The sequence below is a fragment of the Pantherophis guttatus genome, chromosome 5, assembly GCF_059756535.1.
Source record: "Pantherophis guttatus breed Tessera chromosome 5, ASM5975653v1, whole genome shotgun sequence".
Taxonomy (NCBI): domain Eukaryota; kingdom Metazoa; phylum Chordata; class Lepidosauria; order Squamata; family Colubridae; genus Pantherophis; species Pantherophis guttatus.
Window position 1 is genome coordinate 71,805,178 of NC_142067.1, and position 20,799 is coordinate 71,825,976.

The 20,799-nt window shown below is 43.5% G+C and overlaps 1 protein-coding gene and 1 long non-coding RNA gene across 3 annotated transcripts in view; both read right to left on the reverse strand.

Moving 5' to 3' along the window:
* Nucleotides 1-20,799, reverse strand: part of IL1RAPL1 (interleukin 1 receptor accessory protein like 1) — a 2,053,286-nt gene that overhangs the window by 1,821,925 nt on the left and 210,562 nt on the right. The window lies entirely within an intron of this gene.
* The window catches only part of LOC132712492 (uncharacterized), a 39,626-nt gene continuing 29,283 nt past the window's right edge, over nucleotides 10,457-20,799 (reverse strand). The window contains exon 2 of the long non-coding RNA XR_009623143.2: nucleotides 10,457-10,685. This is a non-coding gene — a long non-coding RNA (uncharacterized LOC132712492). The remainder of the gene's footprint in view (nucleotides 10,686-20,799) is intronic.

A 20,799-nucleotide genomic window follows, 5' to 3' on the forward strand; every position in this document is an offset into this window, starting at 1 on the left:
GAAAAAAATATAATAGAACTTAAAAAGCACTTGAAAGAATTTTTTGAAATAAATTTGAATAAAGGCACCCCAATAGAAATTGTCTGGGATGCAAGCAAAGCTTACATGAGAGGGGTGCTTATCTATATGAACTCTAAACATAGACTGATTCGACAAAAGAAAAGATCTGAATTGGAAGCAGAAATAAAGAATAAAGAACAGTTACTTATTAAAAATCCAACAGATGAAAGAATATGTGGTGCTTTAAAACTTTTGAAAGACCAATTTCAAATGCTTATGGCGGAACAAGTTGCAACAAACTTACAATATGCGAAGCATAATACATTTTGTAACGCTAATAAACCGGGCAGATGGTTGGCCTATACATTGAGGAAAAAACAGAGTATACGGACTATTGATAGTATTGATATTGGAGGGAAAGAAATTTTTCAACAAAAATTAATTAAAGAAGCTTTTGTGGATTATTATACTAAATTATATGCTAAAGAGGATGTGCAGAATGGACTTATAGAAAAATATCTAGATGATAAAAGAGTTATAAAAATTACTGACCAACAAAAGGAAAGAATGAATTATCCTATAACAGAGGAGGAGATAATAGTAGCAATTAAACAATTAAAAACAGCTAAAGCTCCTGGTACGGATGGCTTGACTGCAGTCTATTATAAAACTTTGCAAGTCGAAATGGTGGAACAACTTAGAGATCTATTTTGCAATATTCAACAAGGGGGTAAAATACCCCCATCATGGACAACAGCTTACATATCTTTGATACCAAAAGAGCAAGCCGGTCCTAAAAAACCGGAGAATTATAGACCAATATCTCTTCTGAACTCTGACTATAAAATTTATGCGAAAGTATTAGCCAACAGGTTGATGCCAGTAATTCAAAAGGTGATTCATGACGATCAAGTGGGATTTATCAAGGGTAGATACATGAAGGACAATGTAAGGCAAGTAATAGATCTATTGGAATATCTTGAGAAGAACAAACAGATCCCTGCAGTTTTAGACTGAATCACAAAAAGACTAAGATGATAGTTAAAAATATGACACAAGATCGTAAACACGAGCTCGAAAGGAGGGCAGGTTTTGAGGTTGTACCAAGGGTAAAATATCTAGGAGTCCAGGTTGCAGAATCAAATATGAAATTGTTTCAAAATAATTATGAGGTGTTGTGGCGAGAGGTGCAGAAAGATATGGAGACTTGGAAAAAACTGCAACTGTCTCTACTTGGAAGAATAGCAGCAGTTAAGATGAACATTTTGCCAAGATTTCTTTTTTTGTTTCAAATGATCCCGGTGCTTAAAAGTGATAAACAATTGAAAGTGTGGCAAGCTGGAGTGAATAAGTTTGTCTGGAACGAGAAAAAGCAGAGAGTGATATTGAAAATTATGCAAGATGTTCCAGAAAGGGGAGGTCTTAAACTACCAAACCTACAGCTATATTATGATGCAGCAGCTTTGACTCTAACAAGTGATTGGTTTGGAGGGAAAAAGACTGGAATACTGAATGTAGAAAGTTTTGATCTTGAATTTGGATGGCATGCCTACTTATTTTATGATAACAAAGTCGACAAAGTATTTAAAAGCCATATACTTAGAGACTCTTTGATGAGAGTTTGGAAGAAGCACCGATTCAAATGGGATTATAAAATACCGCTATGGCTGGATCTTGGTCATACTTTGTGGAATACAAATATAATGTCACTCGAGGGGGGGGGGTTTATATAAAGAGGTTCTTTTTACAGATGCGGGCAGATGGCAGCTGAAGACACTACAGACACTGTTGGCTGAAGGGATTAATATAGCCTGGCTACAATATAATCAATTGTAATTGAGATGGAAAGAGGACCAAAAAACTGGTATTATGTTGCATGAGGAAGAATTGGTTAGACATATAAAAGAGAGAAAGGTCCAATGCATATTAAAAGACTTTATAATGTTTTGTTAGAAAGGGATTCAGAAACAGAACTAGTTAAAGATTGTATGATTAAGTGGGCTCAAAATTTTGAAGAACCAGTGATGTTGGAAACATGGGAAAAAATTTGGATTCAGAACGTTAAATTTACACAGTCGCAGAATTTGAGGGAAAATTTCTATAAAATGTTTTATAGATGGCACTTAGACCCCAAAAAGTTATCATGTATGTACCCTAATGTTCAGCCAAAATGTTGGAGATGTGAATGCTTGGATGCTACATATTATCATGTTTGGTGGACCTGTAGGAAAGTTAAGGCTTTTTGGATAAAAATTTGGTGGGTCATGCAGAATGTTTTGAAGAAAAAAATTCAATTCTCTCCACAATTGTTTTTATTGGGTATAGTTAAGGGTTTTACATTGGGTGAAACAAAATTGATATTGTATATGATAACAGCAGCAAGATTGTCGATAGGTAAATACTGGAAGAACGAAGCTTTGCCCACTATTGAGGAATGGACTTTGAAGATGGCCAGTTTTGCAGAGATGGCGAAGATTTCAGCATATTTAAAAGATTGTTCACAAGAGACTTATGAATGGGAATGGAAAAGGTGGATAGAATATGTTCAGAACAAATATCAAACTAGGAAGTATCAAATAGCTTTTATTTGAAAATAATGTATTAGAAATATTTTAATGTAATGAAGATAAAAAGAGAAATTATAAGGAGGAGGGAGGGGTTCAAGTTTTATACAAGTTTTATACTAAGGGGGGTTTTGTATCGGATATGAGTATATTGTGTGGAAGTCTGGGGGGAGGGGAGGGTTAGGGAGGGTTAGGGAGGTTTGGAAGTTTGGGGTGGGTGGTGGTGGGGGAAAAAAGGGGTGAAAATGTAATTGTAAAACTTTTGCAATAAAAAAAAAAAGAACTTGCTTTTCAGTCAAAACAAAGCACATTCAAGCCGGCAATGTCAAGGTCATCTCCAGGGTGACCCACAGTGACTGGAGGGAGTGACTTCTACAACCCACAAAATTGCTTCATTGGGGAATGTGACTGATGACACACCTTGGGGGGAGGGGGAAACTGGGTCAGAGCCAAGATGCAAATTAAGTGAAGTCAGAGTTGGCTTCACTTGGTTCATGCTGACATGAAGCTCCTAATAAATAATTGGATTTCTTTTGAAGCTTAGCTTGAGGCTCATGATTTAATTTTTCATGATTTCTTTGCTCAGACTGGTAGCCCAAAACAACTTGATTGTATTTGTCTAAGCAACATGCAATATATTGTGGTCTGATTTTCATGTTGCTACAACTTTTTAAAACAGTTATATTATGTGTAACTTTGTTAGGAACATAATCTTTGAATGGGCCAAAGCAGTAAATTCAAATTATCTTATCGGCCTGTAAGCCAAAAAATGAACATATTTTCCAGTGGTTTGAAAATACACATAAAATGTAAACTTTACTTATTATTTACAGTATTTATAAATCAGTGGTGGGTTGCCCCCGGTTCGGACTGGTTCATCATCGGCAGATATCATCCCCCAGATGTCATCATTGGCGATCTGTGCATGCACAGACGTAAAGCGCGCGATCCTGTTGCGAACTGGTAGTAAAGGTAAGTAGAACCCACCCCTATTATCAATCTATATTTATATAGATTTAATAATAATAATAATAATAATAATAATAAGAAGAATAATAAGAATAATAAGAATAAGAATTTTATTTCTATACCACCCCTCTCCCGAAGGACTCAGGGCGGTGTACAGCCATTTTAAAACAAAAAATATACAAATATCAAAATTTAAAATTATTAAAAATATTACACAATTTTGGCCAGGATTAAAACCCCCAATTTAAAACTCCCAATTTAAAATAATTACATAGTTAGCTCTGCCTGGCGAAACAGTAGGGTCTTAAGGGCACAGCGAAACACACAGAGGTCAGAAATCTTGCGTATTTCTGGGGGCAGTTCGTTCCAAAGGGCAGGAGCTCCCACAGAGAAGGCTCTCCCCCTGGGTGTTGCCAGCCAACATTGCTTGGCCAATGGCACCCTGAGGAGTCCCTCTCTGTGTGAGTGGACTGGCCGGTGGGAGGCTATTGGTGGCAGAAGTCGGTCTCGCAAGTACCCAGGTCCTAAGCCATGGAGCGCTTTAAAGGTGGTAACCAACACCTTGAATCGCACCTAGAAGACCACTGAGAGCCAGTGTAGCTCACGCAGGAGAGGTGTCACATGGGCGCAATGAGTCACGCCCATAACCACCCGCGCGGCCACATTCTGGACCAGTTGGAGCCTCCGAGTGCTCTTCAAGGGGAGCCCCATGTAGAGAGCGTTGCAGTAGTCCAGACGGGATGTGACAAGGGCATGAGTGACCGTGCGCAAGGTGTCCCGATCCAGAAAGGGCCGCAACTGGCGTACCAGGCGAACCTGATAAAAAGCCCCCCTGGCCATGGCCATCATATGCCCTTCTAAAGACAGCCGTGTATCCAGGAGGACACCCAGATTGCGAGCCCTCTCTGTGGGGGGCAAAGATTCACCCCCAATAGTCAGCGATGGCACCAGCTGACTATACCGGGACGCTGGGAGCCACAGCCACTCGGTCTTGGAAGGGTTGAGCCTGAGCCTATTTATCCCCATCCAGACCCTCACAGCCTCCAGGCAGTGGGAAATCACTTCAAGGGCATCGTTGGGGTGGCCTGGGGTGGAGATGTACAGCTGGGTGTCATCAGCGTACTGATGGACTCTCACCCCAAAACCACGGATGATCTCACCCAGCGGCTTCACATAAATGTTGAACAGAAGGGGCGAGAGGACCGATCCTTGTGGCACTCCCCAAGCGAGGTGCCTCGAGGTCGACCTTTGCCCCCTTGCCAACACAAACTGCGAGTTGTCAGAGAAGAAGGAGGAGAACCACCACAGCACAGTGCCTTCTATTCCTAACCCCCTCAACCGCTGCAGCATAATACCATGGTCAATGGTATCAAAAGCCACTGAGAGATCTAATAGGACTAGGACAGAGGAGCAACCCCTGTCCCGAGCCCTCCAGAGATCATCCACCAATGCGACCAATGCCGTTTCTGTGCTGTACCCCTGCCTGAAGCCCGACTGGTACGGGTCTAGATAGACAGCTTCATCCAGGTGCTGGGGAAGCTGTTGTGCCACCACACTCTCAACAACCTTCACCACAAAACGAAGGTTGGAGACCGGATGGTAGTTTGCTAGTACAGCTGGGTCCAGGGAGGGCTTCTTGAGGAGGGGCCTCACCACCGCCTCTTTCAAGGTGGCGGGAAAGGCACCCTCACTCAAAGAAGCATTTATAATCCCCTGGGGCCAGCCTCGTGTAACCTCCCAGGAGGCCAGTACCAACCAGGAGGGACATGGGTCCAATAAACATATGGCAGCACTAAGCCTAGCCAGAATCCTGTCCATGTCCTCAGGAGCCACAGGGTCAAACTCTTCCCAGGTAATAATCTCAAGACCTACCCCCGTCTCCCCCCCTGGACTCACCCAGTTGGAGTCCAAGCCTTCCTGAATCCGAGCGACTTTATCACGCAGGAATTGCACAAAATCCTTAGCTTGACCCTGCAAGGGATCTTCCTGCACTCCCCCCCACCCCGAAGAAGGGAGTGGGTCACCCTAAACAGAGCGGCTGGGCGGTTCTCTGCAGATGCGATAAGAGTGGAAAAATGGTTAGATTTCGCCGCTTTTATTGCCACTAGGTAGGTCTTGATATAAGACCTCACCAGTGTCCGGTCAGAATCGGATTGACTAGTCCACCAAAGGCTCTCTAGGCATCTTTTGCGACGCTTCATCTCTCTCAGCTCCTCGGAGAACCAAGGAGCCAATTGAGATCGGCATCGGGTCAGAGGCCGCAAAGGCACGACGTGGTCCAAAGCTCCGGCGGCCGCACTCTCCAAGGCGACCACCAGGTCTTCAGTCGAGTCATGTGCAAGGGTCTGAGGAAATGGCCCAAGCTCCGTCAGGAATCTTTCGGGGTCCATCAGGCACCTGGGACGGAACCATCTGGTCAGTTCAGTCTCCCTGCGGCGGTGGGAAGTGGCTTGGAAGTCTAAGTGAAGGATTTAGGCTATTATTAGGCTATTTGGCTATAATTAGGCTATTAATAAAACACAGTAGCAAATTTTAATCCTAACATTATAAATCTAAAATTTATATAAAATCTAAATCTAAAATTTATATAAAATTCTAATTAGAAAAATATGTAGAATATTAAAGATTAGAAATCGGTGTGCCATAAAAAAGCAAAAAAAAAAAAATTAAAAATCCAAATTAATATTGTTCTACACATTATTACAATTCCAGGAATTTGAACAGCCTAAAGCTACTAATTTATAATAATAATGGAAAATCTGATATGATGATTTTACAGTATTTAACATCTGTATTTCCATAGCAGAAAATCGTCCAAATAGATTATGGTGAATAAAAAGTCAAATTACCTTCTTAACTGTGGTATTGGGATGAATATCCCCTAAAACAGGGATGTCAAACTGTATTTCTTCGAGGAACAGATCAGAATTGTAGTTCTCCTCTGTGGGGTGGGGAGCAGGAGGGGGAGATGGGATGGATGTTTCCTGCAGCACCCTGAGGCCAAAACGGGGCCCTGTTTTCAGCCTGAAAGGCTTCCTGCAGCAGGAGGGCCAAAATGAGCTGCATGTGCCCCCCCTCATTTTTGCCCTCCGTGGTCTCCAACAGCACTCTTCCAGCCAAAAATGGGCCACGCGGAGGCCTCCCAAAGCCCCGGAGTGGCCCATTCTTGGCCTCCCTGCAGAATCAGGGTTTTAGAACCATGATGGCGAGCCTATGGCACACATGCCGGAAGTGGCACACAGAGCCATTTCTCTGGGCACGCAGAGCCATTGCTCGTTGCTCTTCCGGGTTCCAGTGCACTGGCCAGCTGATCTTCACGGGATCTCCAGCAACTGAAAGAGCAGCTACCTGGTGCACCAGGGCACGCTGGGAAGATGATCTTCCGGTTTTCAGTTTCCAGCACACGCATGCATGTTGGCCACCTGGTTTTCTGGTTTCTGGTGTGCATGTGCACATGAAGACCAGGTGGCCATCACACATGTGTGCACTGGAAACTGGAAGGTCATGTTCCCAGTGCACGCATGCGCACCATACGGCTGCTCTTTCAGTGTCTGGTGCTCCCGTGCATGTGAAGATCAGCTGGGTAGTGTGCATGCACACTCTGGAACCCACAAGGGCAGCAAGAGCAAGGGGAGCACAGCTGCCAGCCAAGACAGGCAGGCAGGGGCTTCCCTCCCTCCCTGCCCAAGCAGGCTTCTTGCACGGCCCCAGCCCTCCAGCCCATGGCACTGCTGTGCATCCATGGTCTAGAGCACCTGGCCAGCTCGAGCGCACAGGGAAGCAGGGTGGCTGGCCCTGCCCACTGCTCCTGCCTCTGTGAGGGGGTGGAAGCAGTCTTGTGCTGCCGCTTTTGGCTGGGATGCTGGAGGAAAAGGAGCTGTGCTGCCCCAGGAGGGCCGGAGAAAAGTGCAGCATGGAGATGCTGCTGAGGGATAAGAGGCGCACTGGCCAGGAAATGACCGGGAAAGGGGGGCTGTGTTGGCGTTTTCTCGGTGGCAGTATGGGGGAGGGCGCTTCATCCCAGCCAGAGTTGGGGTGAAGCTCTCCTGCCTGCTGGCCTCCCAACCGAAGCCCCAGGAATGCTGACGCCCCTTACCTCCAAGGCTGGGAAGGGGCGCCGGCTTTCCAGTGGAGGGAGGCAACATTTCTCACCCTGTCTGGGGCTGCGGATGGGTGGGGATGTCCCGCCACCCTGACAGGGACCAGAGGGGTGGGCAGGGGGATGGGCAAGGAGGCGCGAGGACCCCTGAAAGGCCAAGCTGAGCCGGGGCATGTGCGCTGGACAGGTGGTCTATGCACGTGCTGAAAACCAGAAGATTATCTGCTTTTCCGGTTTCTGGCATGCACGTGCTTTGTGTGCTTTGGTCCTCGATGCCGAAAATGTTCACAGGCTCCCATTTCGGCATTTGGTACCGAAAAGGTTAGCCAACACTCTTTAGACCACAGGTTGATCAAGTGTAAAATCCAAGACAGCAGATATTCAAAACTGTACATATTTTAAATTAGACTTGCTAAACAATGTTTTTCTTTGTTTTTCTTCTAATGCAGCAGAAAAGTAGAAACAGCTGTAAAGCATAATTCTGTTGTGAAGAGAGAAAATATAATTATGTGCTTCATAACCTGGCAATCTAAAGGGAGCTTATAACTCCATTATATGTAGATTTTAAATTATTAAGTTAATTAGAACATACCTAGGTCTTTTTATGATTATGAAATAAGGGACATGCAGCACTTACTGCTGAAAGTCATAAGTCATAATGATTGTATTTAAATAAAATCTTTGCCACTATTATTTATGAATATTAATGCAACAATAATCAAAAGCAAAGCCAAATAAAACTGGGTAGTTTGGTATATCACATTGTGAAATATTTTTGACCCTAGTAATATTTGTCGCAACATTAGCTGCAAAATTTTGCAATAAAGTTTTAATACAGTATTTATTTAAAAACTTCCAAACAGTGTCATATTTAATAATTTCCTCAATTATTTTATTTGTATTACATTCTTGAATTTCAATGGGTTCAATTTAATGCAATTTTTCCATCAGTGAACTCATCTGGCACAAACTAGACTGAAGTAGCTTGTATTCTCGATTTTTTTTGTTAAACTATATTTCCCCATTAACTGAGAATGCCAAATATGTTAGAATTTTTTTGTTGGGGTGCTGTGGTAGCAACAGAAGGGCATTGTGTTCCAATTTCTAATTCTGTTGATGTTCATAATTAACACACCATTTTAAAGACATTGCAAGACAATCTTGTAATTGTTTCAAAGCAAAAATATCAGTGCTACTCTAACATAAAATTATTGATTGCACGGTGCATGATTGAGCAAATGCTATGTTAGAAACATGCTTGGGAAGCACTTATAAATTGCTTTAAAATGAGCACTTGATTGAAGGAGCTGGGGAAACTACAGCAATAAGCAAATATGCAAACTTTCAACTTTAGTGTTGAATTTGAACATACAGAATAAATGCATTACTTTGCTGTTTTAATATACATTCAAGTTAATTATCAGAATTTATAGATTGCTACTACTCAAAAAAGAAAGAAAAAGAATTAACATGACTATTCATCATTCATAAACTATTCAGTTAAATTAATATTCAATAAGCTCATATTTTGTGTACAAATATTGTAAAATTAATTAGTTTATAATCAGTTTATTTAAATTTTGAAGATGAAAAACTCTAAAGATACAGAATTATGTACACAGACTAATTTCTAATAAAAAAATTCCAAGTTTTTAATTTAAGTATGGAAAAAGAGGGAAATTGAAAGGATAGCTTTCTATCCTTTTTACATCAACCATTTCATAAATATAAGAGTGCATAATGTTCACTTCCTTTATCCCTTTCCTAGTTTTGTCATTCAATCAAAGTCACAAAGGGGCCTTAAGGGAGAGATATAGCTGAGTGCCAGCTGGAGAAATGCATTTGCAGTGTATCAAGAAACATGGAGAATAACTCTAAAAATTGGATTTAAGTTCTAAGATAGATGTTTCCACATATATACAGAAATTAACTCTCTCTCTCTCTCTCTCTCTCTCTCTCTCTCTCTCTCTCTCTCTCTCTCTCTGTGTGTGTGTGTGTGTGTGTGTGTGTGTGTGTGTATGTATGTATGTATGTATGTATGTATGTAAACAAATACATTTTAAAATTGTGTTGGATCATATTTGAAGCCCTATCCTGTTTGTACATGCATGCAATATCACCATATGAGAGGACATAATTAACTTGACCTAATCTTTATCTGCAACTCTCCCTTTAAGGACCATTGCTTATAACTGAAGTCTAGCTATATCAGAACAAACAAAAGGAAGATAGAAAAAAAGAAAAGAAAGAAGAGAAATCTAACAAAGAAACTGAAATTCTCTTTATACCAGACAGCGAATAGATTATTTTGAGTCTAAGTAGACAAATTATCTTAACCTCCTGGCAGTGAGATTTCTTGAAAGGACTTGCACAGCAATAGCTGATCAGAGCAGAGTTCTAGATAAAAAGTCCTCAGAAGGCCTTGGGTGAAATGATTAATGTTTAACAGAATTATTCCAAGAACTGCATAATTTAATATTTCTGCTGTCCTCGGTAGTTCACTGGCTAAAATAAAGCTAGAACTCTTCCTTCAGCTCCTTAAAAACTGAGCTATTGTAATTAACTTCTTAGGACTCAAAAACCTCAATACCAACTCTTTTTTAATCATTACCTCTCCCACCTCCAAGACATACCAATAGTCTGGATTTTTCTCTGATAAACTAAACATTTATTACAGAAATTCTTTGCTATACTTTATGATGCCAAAGCTGGTTGCCAATAGAAATCCATTTAGAATTATTTCATTTTCCCCCATTTCAGAGACTATCAACCATACACCAACAGGCACTAAATTCAATTTTTTTAAAAAAGACACAAGACTTGATTTACTTCATAGTCAAAGGGATATTTTGTATTTGTTTTAGAATAAATAGTTTGGCCTCTTATAAATTGCTGTAGATTTTGACCTGACATATTGGCATTAAAGTTTAAAACTGCATAACTATCTGTAAGGTCCTGCCTCTACTCCCGATTCAAGAAAGTATGGACTCTTGAGATAGTGGCATTTCAAAAGGGATCTGACATGCTGCCCCCTTAGAAAATTAGGGGTAGACCTGTAAAGAAAGCACAAGAGAAACATCATTAGTGAGTTATTTGAATTTGTTAGGGTACTGCGAGTGGAACCTTTTCAATGGGGACCCTAACATGTTTTTTAGCTACCCATTCATTCTGGGAGGGGGGTAAATGCTTCCAGGCTACTAAATATTGTGTGGAGCCGTGGTGAGTGCATGTGTCTAGGATTTCCTTAATCTCGAAGAGTTGTTCCTCCTCAATCATGATAGGGGTTGGAGGAATGTGTTCTGTCCCCGTCTCACACATGCACACAAACAGACAGCCGGGGGTTAAATAAACTGGCAGACAACCAATTCTTCCGATAAGAAGCTTGGCAGTAACCCAGGAGCTGCTTGCCAGGAACTTTACTCATAAACAAAATACACACAGTCAAGAATTGTCCAGTTCGTAAAATAAATCCAAGGCCGATAATGTTGTTTCCAAAGATGCAATGTGACTCGCTAGTAGTTAGTTTTGTCCATCACAGAGTTTGAATGGCCACCTCACCCCCTTTTATACCCTGTGGGGTGTGGTCCAGTGACTCAGCTTAATCTCTGGCACGCTTTTCTTCTGTTGCGTGCGCTTTTCTCTGCAACGCTGCCGAGGATCCAGCCAAGACTCATTTCCCTCATCACTGTCCACCTGTGGCTGCGTGTTTGGCCCCGGCCCTATCTCTTCCCTTTGGCGGACACTAAAGGCATTGCCAGAGAGGAGGGTCCTGGAGAGGGAGGCCTTGCCAACTCGTCTCCTTCACTCTCGGAGTCCTCTCCTGCCGATGACACAGGCTCAGGTAACGGAGCCACAACAGAATGTCTGCAAGTGGGGCTTCCTGTTGGCTCTGCGAGCTTCGCTGACGCTCTTTCATGAGCGCCCGATCCCCGGCAGCGTAAATTTATTTTATTTATTTATTTTATTTATTTATTTTATTTTATTTCTATACCGCCCTACTCCCTAAGGACTCAGGGCGGTGCACAGCCAAACAATAAAATACATACATACAAAATTTAAAAGTGGAATTAAAATCAAATTAAATAGTTTTGGCCCAAACAAATTAAAACCCCAATCAATTTAAAACCAATTTTAAAATTTGAATATATAAAATACTAAAAAATATTAAAAAATTAAAAATCTTTTATAAAAGAGGGAGAAAATTAGGCCAGGCCCGCCTGGTGAAATAAAAAGGTCTTTAAGGCGCGGCGGAAGGTGCGCAGATCCGGGATCCTCCGTATCTCCGGGGGGAGCTTGTTCCAGATAGTAGGTGCCCCCACAGAGAAGGCTCTCCCCCTGGGGGCCGCCAGTCGACATTGTTTGGCCGACGGCACCCGGAGAAGCCCCTCTCTGTGGGAGCGTACCAGCGAGTGGGAGGCTATTGGTGGTAGTAGGCGGTCCCTCAAGTATCCAGGTCCTGAGCCATGGAGCACTTTAAAGGTGCTTTAAACCTTGAAACGCACCCGGAAGACCACCGGGAGCCAGTGCAGCTCGCGCAGGAGGGGGGTTACATGGGAACGCTATGTCGCTCCCATTACCACCTGCGTGTCCGCACTCTGCGCCAGTTGGAGCCTCCAGGTGCTCCTCAAGGGGAGCCCCATGTAGAGAGCATTACAATAGTCCAGGCAGGAGGTGACGAGGGCATGAGTGACTGTGCGTAACGAGTCCCGATCCAGAAAGGGACACAACTGGCGGATCAGGCGAACCTGATGAAAAATCCTCCCGGTCACAGCCGTCAAGTGCTCTTCTAAAGACAGCTGTGAATCCAGGAGGACGCCCAAGTTGCGAGCCCTCTCCGTGGGGGCCAGCGATTCGCCCCCAATAGTCAGCGATGGTGTCAACTGACTATATCGGGACGTCGGAAACCACAGCCACTCGGTCTTGGATGGGTTGAGCCTGAGCCTATTCCTCCCCATCCGGATCCGCACGGCCTCCAGGCACCGGAACATCACTTCAAGGGCATCGTTGGGGTGGTCTGGGGTGGAGATGTACAGCTGGGTGTTGTCAGCGTACTGGTGGTACTTCACCCCGAAACCACGGATGATCTCGCCCAGCGGCTTCACATAAATGTTGAACAGGAGGGGCGAGAGGACCGACCTTTGCGGCACCCCGCATATGAGGGGCCTCGGGGTCGACCTCTGCCCCCCTGTCAACACAGACTGTGACCGGTCAGAGAGAAAGGAGGAGAACCACTGCAACACAGTGCCTCCCACCCCTAACTCTTCCAACTGGTGCAGCATGATACCATGTTGGCCAAAAAACAGCTGTCTGGCGGCAAAAAACCCTCTCCCCGGGCAAAGGGGAGAGAGAAGAGCCGACAGGCAGAGGTAGAGCCCCCCAAGTGCGCCAGGAGAAATCCTGGGGCGCGAAGGGTGTGGGCTCCCTATTGAAGCCTGTCAAGCTGCTCCGGACCAGGGATGACTCCGCTAATGTGGAGCTAGAAGCCGCAACCAAAATCTGCTGAAAACAACTGGGGGGACTTTTAACATCTCTACTTTGATTGCAGACAGAGCAAATCAGGAGAAAAAAGGAAAAAATTGCAAGTAATACTTTAACTCCGTTTTAAAATGCAGAAAATGGCGTCTGAGAGCGGGAGGAGGAAGCTACCAGGGAAAGTGCTTGTTAACGCTTGTTAATGTTTGCAACAGTGATACAGCTACTGGATTACACCTTAAGAGAAAGTTTTAAAGTGGAAGCGCCCAGGAAAAGAGTTTGGTATTGAGGAAAAGAATTTAGTACTGATTTTAATTAAAAGCTTGCTTTTATACTGTGTGGAAAATAGTTGGAATTGTTGTCCTGACAGCTGGATGAATACAAAGTGGATGAAATATGGCTGACATCAGGGCTGGTGAATCAGCAAATTCTCAAGCTGTGACTGTTCAGGCTTTTCAAGAATCTCTAGACTTTTTTAATTCTGCTCTTATGGATACAATTGAGAGAGCTTTTTCAAAAAACAGCTTGGGAAAACATAAGCAGTTGTTGGATGGCCAGCAGGAAATTACTCAGAGGAGTTTATTTTTGGAAAAGCAAAAGGCTGTCAGGATTGAAAGGCAGGCTGGCACAGTTGAAACAATGGTTTTGGTGGACGTTTCCATTCAATTGATAGAAAAGCAACAAATAGACTCCTTATTGCAAGCTGACAATCTTTATGGCAACAAATTTTGGCTATATGGACAAAGGAATGGACTAAATGATTATACAAGCAAGAAGAGTCGAAACGGGGATTTCAAATTAGAAAACGTGACCTCAAAAAGAGAGCGAGTATTTCAGAAACATCAACCAAGAGACCCGGGAAGACCCCTTAGAGGGTAGAGCTGAGGATTTTGTACAATATCTGTATGACAAAATTGCTCAGATTCGTGAACAGCTAGACTCTGACTGGATTGATCCAGAGGAGATGACAGGGGCAGGTCCTGAGAGTATTAGTTGGGAAGAGTTTGATCCTGTGACTCCTGAAAGCGTGGACAGGATACTGAACAGACTAAATGTGACCACATGTTTATTGGACCCATGTCCATCCTGGTTGGTACTGGCCTCCCGGGAGGTGATGCGAGGCTGGCTCCAGGAGATTATAAATGCTTCTTTGAGTGAGGGTGTCTTTCCCACCGTCTTGAAAGAGGCGGTGGTGAGGCCCCTCCTCAAGAAGCCCTCCCTGGATCCAGCTGTATTAGCAAATTATCGTCCTGTCTCCAACCTTCGCTTTGTTGCAAAGGTTGTTGAGAGTGTGGTTGCACGACAACTGCCTCAGTACCTGGATGAATCGAATTATCTAGATCCGTTCCAGTCGGGATTCAGGCCCGGGTACAGCACAGAGACAGCATTGGTCGCATTGGTTGATGATCTCTGGAGGGCTCGAGACAGGGGTTGCTCCTCTGTCCTGGTCCTACTAGACCTCTCAGCGGCTTTTGATACCATCGATCATGATATCATGCTGCACCGGTTGGAAGGGTTGGGGGTGGGGGGCACTGTTCTACAGTGGTTCTCCTCCTTTCTCTCTGACCGGTCGCAGTCTGTGTTGACAGGGGGGCAGAGGTCGACCCCGAGGCCCCTTATATGTGGGGTGCCACAAGGATCGGTCCTCTCGCCCCTTCTATTCAACATTTATGTGAAGCCGCTGGGTGAGATCATCCGTGGTTTTGGGGTGAAGTACCATCAGTACGCTGATGACACCCAGCTGTACATCTCCACCCCAGACCACCCCAATGATGCCCTCGAGGTGATGTCCCGGTGCCTGGAGGCCGTACGGATCTGGATGGGGAGGAACAAACTCAGACTCAACCCATCCAAGACCGAGTGGCTGTGGTTTCCGTCGTCCCGATATAGTCAGTTGGCGCCATCTCTGACTATTGGGGGCGAGTCGTTGGCCCCCACAGATGGGGTTCGCAACTTGGGCATCCTCCTGGACTCATGGCTGTCTTTTGAAGAGCATATGACGGCCGTAGCCAGGAGGACTTTTTATCAGGTTCGCCTGATTCGCCAGTTGCATCCCTTTCTGGATCGGGACTCATTACGCACGGTCACTCACGCCCTTGTCACCTCATGCCTGGATTATTGTAATGCTCTCTACATGGGGCTCCCCTTGAGAAGCACCCGAAGGCTCCAACTGGTCCAGAATGCGGCCGCATGGGTGGTAATGGGAGCAATGTGGCGCTCTCATGTAACCCCCGTCCTGCGTGAGCTGCACTGGCTCCCAGTGGTCTTCCGGGTGCGCTTCAAGGTTTTGGTTACTATCTTTAGAGCGCTCCATGGCTCAGGACCAGGGTACTTACGAGACCGCCTCCTGCCACCAATAGCCTCTCACTGACCAGTTCGCTCCCATAGAGAGGGACTCCTCAGGGTGCCGTTGGCCAAACAATGTTGACTGATGGCCCTCAGGGGGAGAGCCTTTTCTGTGGGGGCACCTACCATCTGGAACGGGCTTCCCCCGGAGTTACGAAACATCCAAGACTTACGCATATTCCGCCGTGCCCTGAAAACATTTCTATTCCAATAAGCTGGTCTGGCCTAACTCTCCCTTTTTAATTGGCTTTTAAACTGGCTTTTAAATTGGGTTTTAAACCTCTTTAGATAAATTTGGATGTTTTTAATCTTTGAGCCTGAATTACTTAATCTGTTTCTTAATAGTTTTTAACTTCTATATGTATTTGTATTTATTATGGCTGTTTACCGCCCTGAGTCCTTCGGGAGTAGGGCGGTATACAAATATGAAAAATAAATAAATAAATAAATAAACCACAAATCAACATTTTAAAATTTTCAAAAATAAAATTGGGGGAACTGTTGAAAGAATTTATTAAAAAAAAAGGATTGGAAAAAATATAGAAAGAAGAGAAGAACAGAAGATTAAGAAAGATATCTTCCTGTAGATTTTGAAATTTGCATTTGGCAAATATGTGTTTTAATGGTATTAAGAGATTTTTAAAATGCTTAACATAAGATTATATTACTTTAAAAGATATATGAGATAAATTGTGCAAGCTTTCAGGATGCCCAACTTTTTGAAGCAAAGAGGATTAATGTTAAATTTAGAATCCTATTACAAAATGATAATTAGTTTTGGATAAGTAAAAGGGCTGCTTTTTAATAATAATAATAAAAAAAGTTAGAGGTATTAAAATGGTTAATTGAAAATCTGAAAAATATCCTCCTGCAGACTTTGAAATTCATATTTGGTAAATTAGTGTTTTAATGGTATTAGGAGATTTTTTAGAATGTTTAACAAAAGATTTGTATTATTTTAAAAGATATATGAGATAAAATGTGTAAGATTTCAAGATGCCCAATTTTTCTGAAGGAAAGAGGATTAATGTTAAATTCAGAATTTCATTAGGGAATAATGATCAAAAGAATGATGTTTGAGGGTATGGAAATGGAATTTATTTATGATTTTTACTGTTTGTAATACTGTTAAAGTATTGGATTATACATCAAGAAAAAGTTTTTTTATAATTAGGAAGAATGAATTTAACTTAATGGGTTGTGAGAATTTATAAAAGGGAGGTTGATGAATTGGAGCAAGGGGAGTTAAAGAACGTGTGGGAGTTTTGAACTCTATAATTAGTTAGTTTATTTTAGCATATGTTTGTTAGATGCTATACCCTGTTTTTGCTCTGGGAAGTCAAGGGTGGGTGGGGAGGGTGGGATAAGGGTTGGGGGGGGAAAGAAAAAAGTGGTGAATAGAGAAATGTCTTAACAGAAGAAAGTATCTACAATTAGAATACAGGAGTTGCTCAGATACTAAAGGAGGAGAATATTTCACAGCAAAGAAGTTAGAAAGGAGAGAGGAGGAGAAGGTAGGAAGAGGAGAGGGAGGGAGAGGAATGGAAGAAAGGAGAGGAGGAAGGGAAGGGGACAGGAGTAGGAGTGAAGGTGAGAAGGGGAAAAGAAGAGAGAAGTGGGGGAAAGGAAAAGGAAGTAGTATGAGGTAGGAGAGGAGGCAGGAGAAAGTAGGAGAGAAGAGGAGGGAGGGAAGGGAAAGAAAGGAGGAGAAGAAGAAGGTTTGTTGTGGAATGAGGGAAGAAAGAGAAGAAGAGCAACTCTGAATATAATTAAAATGTTTTATTTTAATGCTTTCTTTAAGGGAAACATGTATATGTAGGACTTATTAAGTATAAGAAAATGTATATTTTCTATTATGTGGGGAGGGGGAAAGGGTGGGGGGGAGAAAATTGTTTGTATTTCTTATAAAACTTTTCAATAAAAAAAAAGAATGTCTGCAAGTGGGGCGAGGTAATTTCTGGATTCAGTAGGCTGCAGTAAAACATTGGGTAGACTTTCCTAAGTGTTTTGGGGAGGAGTAATTCCACTGTCACCGGGTTAATGATCCTAGTTATAGGGAAAGGTCCTATGAACTAAGGTCCCAAATTTTTGGAGGGTTGTGATGACTGTAGGAACTTGGTGAATAAGTAGACCTTATCCATTATTTTAAAAGGTTTTGGCTCTGTTCTTTTCTTGTCAGCCTGAGCTTTAAAAGTGGCCCTAGTCTTGCTCAGAGCCAATCTCTGAGGCCAGATGTTTTGCAGTTGTTATATCCACTCTTTAAGGGAGAGTATGGTTGGCTGCTCTACTGGGAGCTCTGGCATTGGAGTGAAACCCTGGCCTGTTGCAACTCAGAATGGGGTGAATCCAGTGCTAGAATGCACATAGTTATTGTATGCATACTCAGCAAAGGGCAGGAGGTCTGTCCAATTATCTTGTTGATAAGTAATAAAACATCTCAAATATTGTCTAGAATGCTGTTGGTTCTCTCCAATCCTCCATTAGTGGCCGGATGATGACTTGAACTTAAGCCTTGTCTAGTACCTAGAAGGCCCAAAAAAGCTTTCCAGAACTTTGAAGTGAACTGAACCCCCCAATCAGATATTATCCTTTGTGGGGCCCCATATAAGCGATAAATGTGTTGCAGGAACATTTTTGCAAGTGCCCTGGCAGTGGGGATTTTTTTGGCAGGGGATAAAATGGACATGCTTGGAAAACAGGTCCGTTACGACCAGGGGTGGGATTCAATTTTTTTACTACCAGTTCTGTGGGCGTGGCTTGGTGGGCATGACATGGTATGGCTTGGTGGGCATGGCTTGATGGGCATGGCAGGGGAAGGATACTGTAAAATCTCCATTTCCACTCCACTCCAGAGGAAGGATACTGTAAAATCTCCACTTCCACCCCAGTCCAGGGGAAGGATACTGTAAAATCTCCATTCCTTCCCCACTCCACTAACCTGCTTTCCAGCTCCGTTCTCTTGTGCAGGGCAACAAAAGAAGATCCAGCCAATCAGTGGGACTCGATCAGCTGGGACTCAGGAGCCAGCAAATAGATCGGGAGCGGGGCCAACCAGAGGTGGTATTTGCCGGTTCTCTGAACTACTCAAAAGTTTGGCTACCAGTTCGCCAGAACCAGTCAGAACCAGCTGAAAACCATCTCTGGTTACGACCCAAATGACAGAATTCCTCCTACTTTCAGGCAGCTCTACAATAAAATCCATAGAGATCTCTCTCTAGGGTGCTGAAGGCTCAGCTCCAGTTTGTGAGAGTCCAAGGGGTTTTCCCTGCCTCATTTTTGCTGCTGCGCAGACAGGGCAACTGGCAATGTAGCTTTCTATGTCCTTTTTGAGGGATGGCCACCAAAACTGTCTTTTAATAAGCTGCAGGGTTTTCACAAAGCCGAAGTGGCCAGCCAGTTTGGAATCGTGGCATATTTTCATGAGAGGCATCCTCTGGCTAGCTGGAATGTATAATTTACCCCCCAACCAAGCCAAGTCATTTCTAAGTAAACACATATTTTTATGGGCTTGGAACCATTCATCATTTAGTAGGGCTTGTTTGAATGCCTGAAGGGTGGCATTGTCTGCTAGGGGGTCTTTTTTAGCTTGCACCCTGGTTATCACCTTGGCCGCCAGCTGGGAGGCCAAGGTGATTATACTGTGGTTTTCTGGACAGCCCATCTGCTAGAAAAAAAATTTCCCCAGGAAAATATTTGAGGCTGCAGTTGAAATGTTTAAAATATTGAGTCCAGCGCACTTGTTTTGGAGACAGTTTCCACAGGGTCTTAAGTGCCTCCAGATTCTTATAATCAGTCCACACTTTGAAAGGGATTTTGTTCCCCTTTAGGAAATGTCTCCAGATAAGAAGAGCCCATTGCACTGCATATGCCTCTTTCTCCCAGATAGCCCATCTCTGTTCAGTGTCTGTTAGGTTTTTAGAGGTATATGTGCAGGGTTGTAGTTGGCCCTGTTCATTTTCTTGGAGTAGGGCTGCCCCAACAGCGATGTTGCTGGCATCTGCCTGTATGACAAAAGGTTTTTCTTTTGAAACTGGATTCCATAATCCAGTTTAAGGGTTGCTTCAGCTTGTCTCCCCCTTTTGTTTTCAAAAAATTAATGATGGGGAGTGCAATTTGTGCAAAAACTGGAATAAATTGTCGATGGAAGTTTGCAAACCCCAGGAAACACTGCAATTGCTTGCGCACGCGGGGAGGGCCCCAGTCAATCACTGCTTGCATGTTCCCTGGGTCCATCTCCATGCCCTCATGGGATATTCGGTATCCCAGGTAGTCTATCTTATCCTAGTGGAATTCACATTTAGAAAGTTTTGCATAAAGTTTAGTGGTTCCAAATTTGTTTAGGACCACCTGGACAAGTTTATATGCTCAGTTTTGGTTTCAGTGTACATTAAAATGTCATCTAAAGATACCAAAACCCCTTTGTATAGGAGCACCTCATTTATGAGTTGCATGACACGGCGGGAGTGCCTTGTACTCCAAATGGAAGCACTTTGAATTGGTAACACCCCAAGGGGGTATTAAAAAATATTTTCCATTTGTCCCCTTCCCTAATCCTGATTTGGTAATAAGCCTCTCTTAGGTCCAGTTTTGAAAAGATTTTCCCCTTGGATAGGTGGGCTAACATGTCCTTCATGAGAGGAAGGGGGTACACCTTCTCTATGTTTACAGTGTTTAAATTTCTATAGTCTATGCATAAGCATAAAGACCCATCTTTTTTTTCTTGGAACAGCACTTGGGTGGCAATTTTTGCTTGTGTTGGTTCGATGAAACCCCTAGCCAGGCTCTTATCAATGACAATCCTCAATTCCTCAAGTTCCTGGGAGGACATGCTATACATCTTGGGTTTTGATAGTTTGGCACCTGGGAGGATTTTGATGGCACAGTCTGTGGGACGGTGGGGGGGTGGGAGCTCATTAGAACCCTCTTCACTGAACACATCAGTGAAGTCCTTCTATTTCCTGGATATGCCCTGGGTTGGCACAGCTCTCTCAGCCACAGCTGTTCCTTTGTTTGGGTTTTCTTCCAGTTCCTTTCTTTGGCTATCTAGTCTGGTCACTCCCCATTGGAATTTTAGGTTCCCGGCTTCCAGTTTACTCTGGGGTTCCACTTCCTCAGCCAGGTGACTAATGGCCATTCCATTCCGGGCACCACAATAAATGTGAGTCTCTCATCATGAGTTCCCATGGCTATATCTAGAGGTTCTGTGGCAAAAGTTGCTGGCTCTCCCTCCCCCCCCCAGTGACTGATCCGTCTAACTGGCAAAATGCAATTGGGGGTTTTAGCTTCCACAGGTGAATGCCTAGTTTCCACACCAGAGTTGGGGCTAATTAAGCATCAGGTGCACCCTGA